Below are 6,882 nucleotides of genomic sequence, written 5' to 3'. Positions count from 1 at the left end.
CTCTCCTGCTGGTAATAGCTCATCTTACGTGATCACTCTCCTTACAGTGTGTATGATAAACACCCATTTTTTCATGGTCTGTGTGTATATAAATCTCCCCGCTGTATTTTCTACTTTATGCATCCGATGAAGTGAGCTGTAGCTCACGAAAGCTTATGCTCAAATAAATTGGTTAGTCTCTAAGGTGCCACAAGTCCTCCTTTTCTTTTTGCGAATACAGACTAACATGGCTGCTACTCTGAAATAAGACAATATCGTTTTTCTTGCTGGGCTTTTGTTCGTCAGGCTTGTTGCAGTGAGGTCGGCATTCTGAGCCTGTGAGATCAGCTCTGGGGGGGGACTTAGGGTGCAGCGTAGGAATGAGCAGCCTGGATGCAGGACTCGGATCTACTTCTCCCCCGCACCCCTTTTTGGGTGCGCTATACACTATCGTGCTCCTCCGAGGTACAGTTGCTTACGCTGGTCTGACGTGGCTCAGTTTTCAGAGGCAGGTGGTCTGCTGGGGAGAATGACTAGGTTTAATTTGATTCAATCTTTAAATTAGCTTGTGAACTCTTTGGAGCAGGGACCGTGTCTCTGTCTGTGTGAATTCAGCTCCTGATCCCGGTTCAGGCACGAATGCGATAGAAATAAGTAACAGCTGCCCCCACTGTCGGGTGATGGGTTCTCGTCATTTGTGGATCAGGATATAGAGCGAATCCTGCAGCAGCGTCTACTCGTTTCTCTCTCCTGCACCATCTGAACCCTTTCTCCCCCCTTTGAGTACCATGGCTCTGGGGAACAGCTGCAGTAGCGTGCCATGGGAACAGGGGCCCTGTGTGGAAGGAAAGAGACGGCCAGGTCCTGAGAAAAGGACTAAGTGTGTGTGGCTAGTCTGGGTCTCATCCCATCCTACCGGCTCTCCATTCCTTCCTGTAGGCTGCCAGTCACGACTGTTAAGCGCCCCACGGTCACCCTGATGCTCTTGCGTGGGATCTGGACTCGGCCAGCAATGAACACCAGCCCGGACACAGATGGTAAATGGTGAGTAGGGGCTTGGGCAGATGCTGCCTGTAGCTCTTTTCAGCGGCAAGGAGAATCGGGGAGACCAGTTTGGCTTCTCCTGCTCTGGCACTCACCCCTAATCTCTAGCCCCATGGAGCTGGGTGGTGGCTTTCCCCGGAGCAGAATGGGGTGCTGGCTCCATCCCCTTCTCTTGGGGCTTTCCAGGCTTCGTGTCTTTCATTGGCTCCCTGCTGCGTGGTGCAGTGAAGAGGAAGGTAGGGCCATGGGCAGACTTGCTGGGGTTTGCATGAGCCAGTGTGCAGGGAGCTGTAACACATGGTCGGTCCAGCACGAGTTTTTCTCTGCTCTCATCATCAGCCTCTCTGGAGGGGTTGGTAGCTCCATGAATATCAGAGTGGCTGGTTAGACTGTGATTGCCTGGCTGGCTCACTAACCTCCAACTCCTTTCTGGGTGGGTGCCAGCGATTTCTACCTCCCATTAGCTAGCCAGCTGGTGCCTGTGTCCCATTGTGTGGGTGCATGAATATTCATGATCTCCCCCTCCTTCTCCCCCAGTCCTCCCCACTCTGGAGTAAAGGACTTAGTACTGTTAGAGTCAGTGTAAATGGTGAAGGATTAAATCACTCATCTGTTCATCCATCTGTCCATTCCTGGGGTGTTTAAGCACCTCAGCTACAGGATCTTTGTTTCTGGAAGGTTTAATCCATTCTACTTCTTTTGCAGAATGCAAAGTATGTCAGTGGCTCCTTTAGTGCCTTAGCAGCTCTGAGAAACAGTGACCTGAAGTGAGGGTGCAGACAGCTCCTGCAGGCTGTTCGTTTAGCAGGAGAGCCTGCTGGAGGAAATGGCTGCAGCTGTTTCTGGTCTGGGATTAAAAGGACGCTGTCGAGGCAAATTTGGCTCAGTATTGAACATTTTTTTTCAAAACAAGTTTTCACCCAGCCTGAGGCCAACAGAAACGTGCCCTTGACCTTGTTCTTGTTCATTCCGATGGACATTCTACAAATTCCCCTGAAATACTCACAGCCCAACCGCTGTGTCGGAATGTGAGGCTGGCCACCCTATTTCCCGAGGTGCATGAAGTCAACGGGGCGCAGGAAGAGCGATGAGGAAATGGTTGAAACTCATCTCATTTCACTGGTTTGTGGTGCTGCTGGGAATGCAGGTCAGGGCTTTGGTGTGTTTAACACACAGGACCAGATTCACCGCATGGATGCAAATAGTATTCCCCAAGCCCAGAGAGCTAGCTGTGCTCCGGTGTGGTTCAAGGCAGCTTTCTAATCTGGGTGGCTCTCCGTAGGAGCCCCACTCTCAGAGACAGCCTTTGGTAAAATTCATGGAAACCAAGGCACACCCAGAGCAGCTGGTGTTTGTACACCCTCTTCCCTAGATCTCATTGTATCCACCTGGTGTCTCACCTTGTACTGTGATTGTAAACTCTTTGGGGAAGGGTCCCTCTTTTCAGGATGGCATGTTGGGGCCTGATCCCCAGCTGCAGCCTGTAGGCACCACTGCAAATCACATAATAATGCCCTGTCTGTCTGTCTGTCTGGGTTTTTACACTGGAGCCCATCCCTGTAGTGTTTGGCTAGTGTATTTCATCCCTCTTCCTCAGACTGTTCCACTCACTGCACTTCATTTAACATCTCAGACACAGCTGTAAAATTCCCAAAGACATTTGCTCACTGTTAGCGCATTACCCTGGTTTTACTCTGAGTTTCATCTTTTCTATTCTGTGTGACAGAGGTGCCCCATCATTAATGTTCTCGCCCTTGACAGTGTTCAGCTGCTCAGCCCCATGAGCTGTAATTTCACACACTCTGCTCTCATGCCTTTTGCTTTCTTCCCTTCTCTCACCCAGGACACGTTGGTCTCTCGGTTCTTGTAGAGCTCAGCATAATGCTGCTGTCCCGAAAGTATGGCATGTTCAGGGGGTGACAGATCTTGCAACCATATCCACTGTCTTTGGGGACTGTGTTGTATTATGTGTACGAAAGGTTCATTGAATCTGAGGGCTGGAAGGGGCCTCAGGAGGTCATCTAGTCCAACCCCCTGCTCAAAGCAGGACCAACCCCCAGTTTTTGCCCCATATCCCTAAATGGCCCCCTCAAGGATTGAACTCTTAACCCTCGGTTTAGCAGGCCAATGCTCAAACCACTGAGCTATCCTTCCCCTCTCTGCATCACTCTGGGTCAGGGATTGTACGCAACTCCTCCAGGAACTCAGAACAATGTGGGGGATTAAGGGGAATCACTCAGGTTGTAACACCCCTGGGGAGGTTTGCCTAGCCTGGTTCAAACGGGGTTTCCAGAGACCAACAGACAAAGATGGGACTTTTGGATAAATAGCCTGAGTTTAAATGGACTCCAGCGGGCAGGGTCTTCTGTCCAAGGGGGGCTGCCACGCACCCCTTGTGGGAGGGTTGGAAAGACTTTGGTCCACCAGGGCCCCATTAGACTGACGGGTGACCTCCGGTGAGCTTTTCTCATTTACCTAGGAACACTTATGGTTTTGATGTATTTTCTCTGTAATGCTTTTACCTTAACAATAAAGGCACTTGCTTAGCAAGAGCTGTGTGGTGACCTGTAACTGCTGGCAGTGCACTGTCTTTAGCCCTTGGAGACCGAAAGCAATGCACAGGGACTGGCCTTAGCCAGCCTGGCTTGCTAGGGATATCACAGTGCAAGGCAGGGGGCTGTGCCACCTTAAAGGAGAGACATGGGCCTCTGCCCAAGGGAGGTGATGGCTGGGAACCTGAAACCTTAAGTGGGTGCCCTTGAGAGACCACGGATGGGAAATACAGGTGCAGTTACCCTGAAACTGTGACTCAGGGATCTGTATGTGTGTGTGATCAGATGCATGGTACCTACAAAAGGATGTGTTTTTTGACTGCGTGCTCATGCACAATTTAAGATGCAGATCAGAGGCTGACACAACCAGGAGGTGTTGCTGGGTCCCCAATCAATGTGAGCCTGGAATTAATGCACTAAGGCTCAGTAAGGATGTAAAGAGCTATAAGCTTTATTGAACTGGTCCACTCTTGTTGGATGTCTACAATGGAAGCTACCTTCCTTCCCCCCAGTAAGTGTATAGTGGGGTTTGTGGGATTACTCAGTGAAAATATAGAGAGCCACAAATCCAGTGGTAAAGTCCCATCCCGGGGCACGGGATTGTTGGTTCCTTAATGGTCCTCACTAAAATTCTCAAGCTCCTGTCCCAGCACGTGATCATTAGGATGGTGTTTTGAGGAAACTAAGTGCTGGAGGCTGGGGACTGGCTTGTAAAATCCCTCTTGCCTGGCATTATGCAGGGTTCATTCATCTCAGTCCAAATGTGGACGCCGGTAACTTAACACATGCTGTGTTGTCATCTGCTCAGAGACCAATCGGTTCCTGTAAGTCAGCTCTTTGCACCGGATCAGGGAATTTATGGAGGGGTTCACTCTTCTACTTCTCTGAACAACTTAATGGGCACAAGTGAGACAATGTCTCTGCTGTATTGGAGCAGTCGTGGGGCTGAGATAGCAGAGGAGATAAGACCAATTTCACATGCACTCACTCTGACTTTCCTATTACAGGACCTGTTTTCTGTTCCTGGAGGCAAATTGCAGATTACTGTATCCCTGACCAGGTATCAAGCCTTATTGCATTGTATCTTCTGTGCAAAAATACCACGTTCCCCAGCATAAGTAACAGGGAGAGGAGAAGATGCTGGCCTGGATTTGGGGGTTTGGACATTCTGGAGCCAGACTGAAATTCACAACCCGAATCTGGTCAGAGTGTTTAGATCACGTTTCATTTAGTTTTCTCTTCCCTTCCCTTCTCTGGGCTGGAGTTTGCATTGGCAGGATAACTTCATTTGGAATCTGCCAAGAAGTATTTTCTTACCTGGGTGGGTGGTGTTTTGTTTTTGTTTGTAGTGCTGCTCTCGACCTGGCTTCTTTATCTCTTGGCATCACTGAAATAAGGCCCTGAGCGATCTCACGATATTTGTGATGCACTCTCAGAAGCAATCAGTTACCAGGAAATTGTGTTACTGACAGAAGGGGCTGAATGTTTGTTTAAAACAACGCACTTCATCTGACACTGGAGTCCTTGACACCAAATTTGTTCTCTTTCACCTCTAGCGATGGGATTCGGTTCATGGATATTCTTAATCAGTAGCTGCCATGCACTGTAGATTGGAAGTTATTTCTATTCTCTCTCTCTCTCTCTCCTGTGTTCACCACATAACAGAAAACAATAAATTTGCCTCCTGTAGCTGCACTTCTTGTAAAACAAATATTGACATAAATTCAGACACGCTAAAATTGGAACCTTGAATATGGATGACTCAGCTCATTTGCCCATTTCTATAGCACCTTCTGTCTCAGGGCCTGAAGGGTCTTTACAGACATTACTGCAGTGGGTATTATCCCCAAATTATTGATGGGGAAACTCAAGGTACAAGAGTGTCCTTACAGTTAGGACATTTGTCCCAGAGCAGAGGGGCTGAACAAATCCTAATCACCACTTAAATCCAACTTAAAGATCTCAGAATAGGACTGAAATGGTGCACAGGCCAGGTGCTGACACATTGCACAGGGCGAACATCACTTGTGGTGAATGTTCTTCAGGGGTCAGCTAAAATCGAGTGTGTCTGCTCTGAAGCACAGAATTAACTACACACAAAACATCAGGGCTGGGAGATGATGCATAAGAATGTATCGGACCCAATGAGGGGATTTCAACAGGTGACAACAGTAAAATGTGTCTGTATCAGGAGCCAGTGGTGCGGGAGATGTAATCCTGGTGGCTGTGCATATGTTTTATACTGTGTATTTCACTGTGTGTCTTGTCATTGTTTTCCTGGAGTCATGCCTATGAACTTCAGGTCTTGCATCTTGGGACACTGATCTGTAATGTGGTGGAAAACTCTCTGCCACTCACCAGTGGTGAGGCCAGTTGCATGTTTTTGTGTCATTAAATTCATATTAATTAAGAGCCAAGTACTTAGTGCAGATCTGTCTGCTTTATATTTGACCATAGTTTTATGAAGTAGTTAGAATTTCTCTGCAGCATGAACATTCATCTTTCACTTTCAATCCTCAAATGTGACTGCGTGGTTAAAAATGAGTATCATCAAACCAAACTATGGTGTTTTTTCTCTAGGCGCTCAGCTGCAGCACATCCAGCATCTAGCACCAAAACCAAATGTTATAATGGAGACAGGTCTCTGCTGCAGGCTTGCATTAACAGAAAAGCCTGTATAAATTAATACACAGGCAAGAAAGAAACCTGGTAGAAGTTTTCATCTGCTGTGTGTGGATATGAGTTAAATATCCATGTAAAATTCCTGCAGGACTTTTATGTGGTGTATGTGTGAGAGAACAGGAATCAGTGCAAGAAGAGATCATTGGTGCTACACCACAGAGAGCAGAAAGAGAGGAATAAAAACCAGCAAGAACAAACAAGGTTTGAGCTCTGCTTTTCTTCTAACTTGATCCAACAATTTGATTCTCTATAAAAACAAACACCAACCAGCCCTATGTGATTCTGAATTCTTGAGTGAGAATGTCAGCAGATTTAAATGTTTAATGAAACGGAAGGGGAAAACATTTCTTTCTTTAAAAATAAATATTACCCTCTTACTGGGTTTGCTGTTTTCTAAGTTAACACGTTCCTGGGTCGTAAGTTTCAGGGGACTTTGCACCACTGCATTGTGAGGGGAAGTGGTATTTTCCATTCATGCATTAGTCTTTTAATAAACGTTAGTGCTTCTCAGCACTCAGATCATATTCTTTTCTAATATTTCTCATCATGCTTCATTTTTAAGTCTGTTCACTCCAGGGCTGGGTTCAGCGTTCTGATAATGAATATGCAAATCTTTATAAAAGGG

General features: G+C 47.2%; 1 protein-coding gene across 1 annotated transcript in view; it reads left to right on the top strand.

Annotated features, from left to right (window-relative positions):
• The first annotated feature begins 694 nt into the window (after positions 1-694).
• LOC141997312 (BPI fold-containing family B member 4-like) overlaps positions 695-6,882 on the top strand; it is a 29,050-nt gene continuing 22,862 nt past the window's right edge. Inside the window, exon 1 of the mRNA XM_074969621.1 lies at positions 695-1,023. The gene's annotated coding sequence lies outside the window, so the exon portion shown is untranslated. The remainder of the gene's footprint in view (positions 1,024-6,882) is intronic.

The sequence above is a fragment of the Natator depressus genome, chromosome 13 (assembly GCF_965152275.1).
Source record: "Natator depressus isolate rNatDep1 chromosome 13, rNatDep2.hap1, whole genome shotgun sequence".
Classification (NCBI taxonomy): domain Eukaryota; kingdom Metazoa; phylum Chordata; order Testudines; family Cheloniidae; genus Natator; species Natator depressus.
The sequence above is the reverse complement of the archived record's forward strand: the minus strand, read 5'-3'. Positions and strand labels throughout refer to the sequence as shown.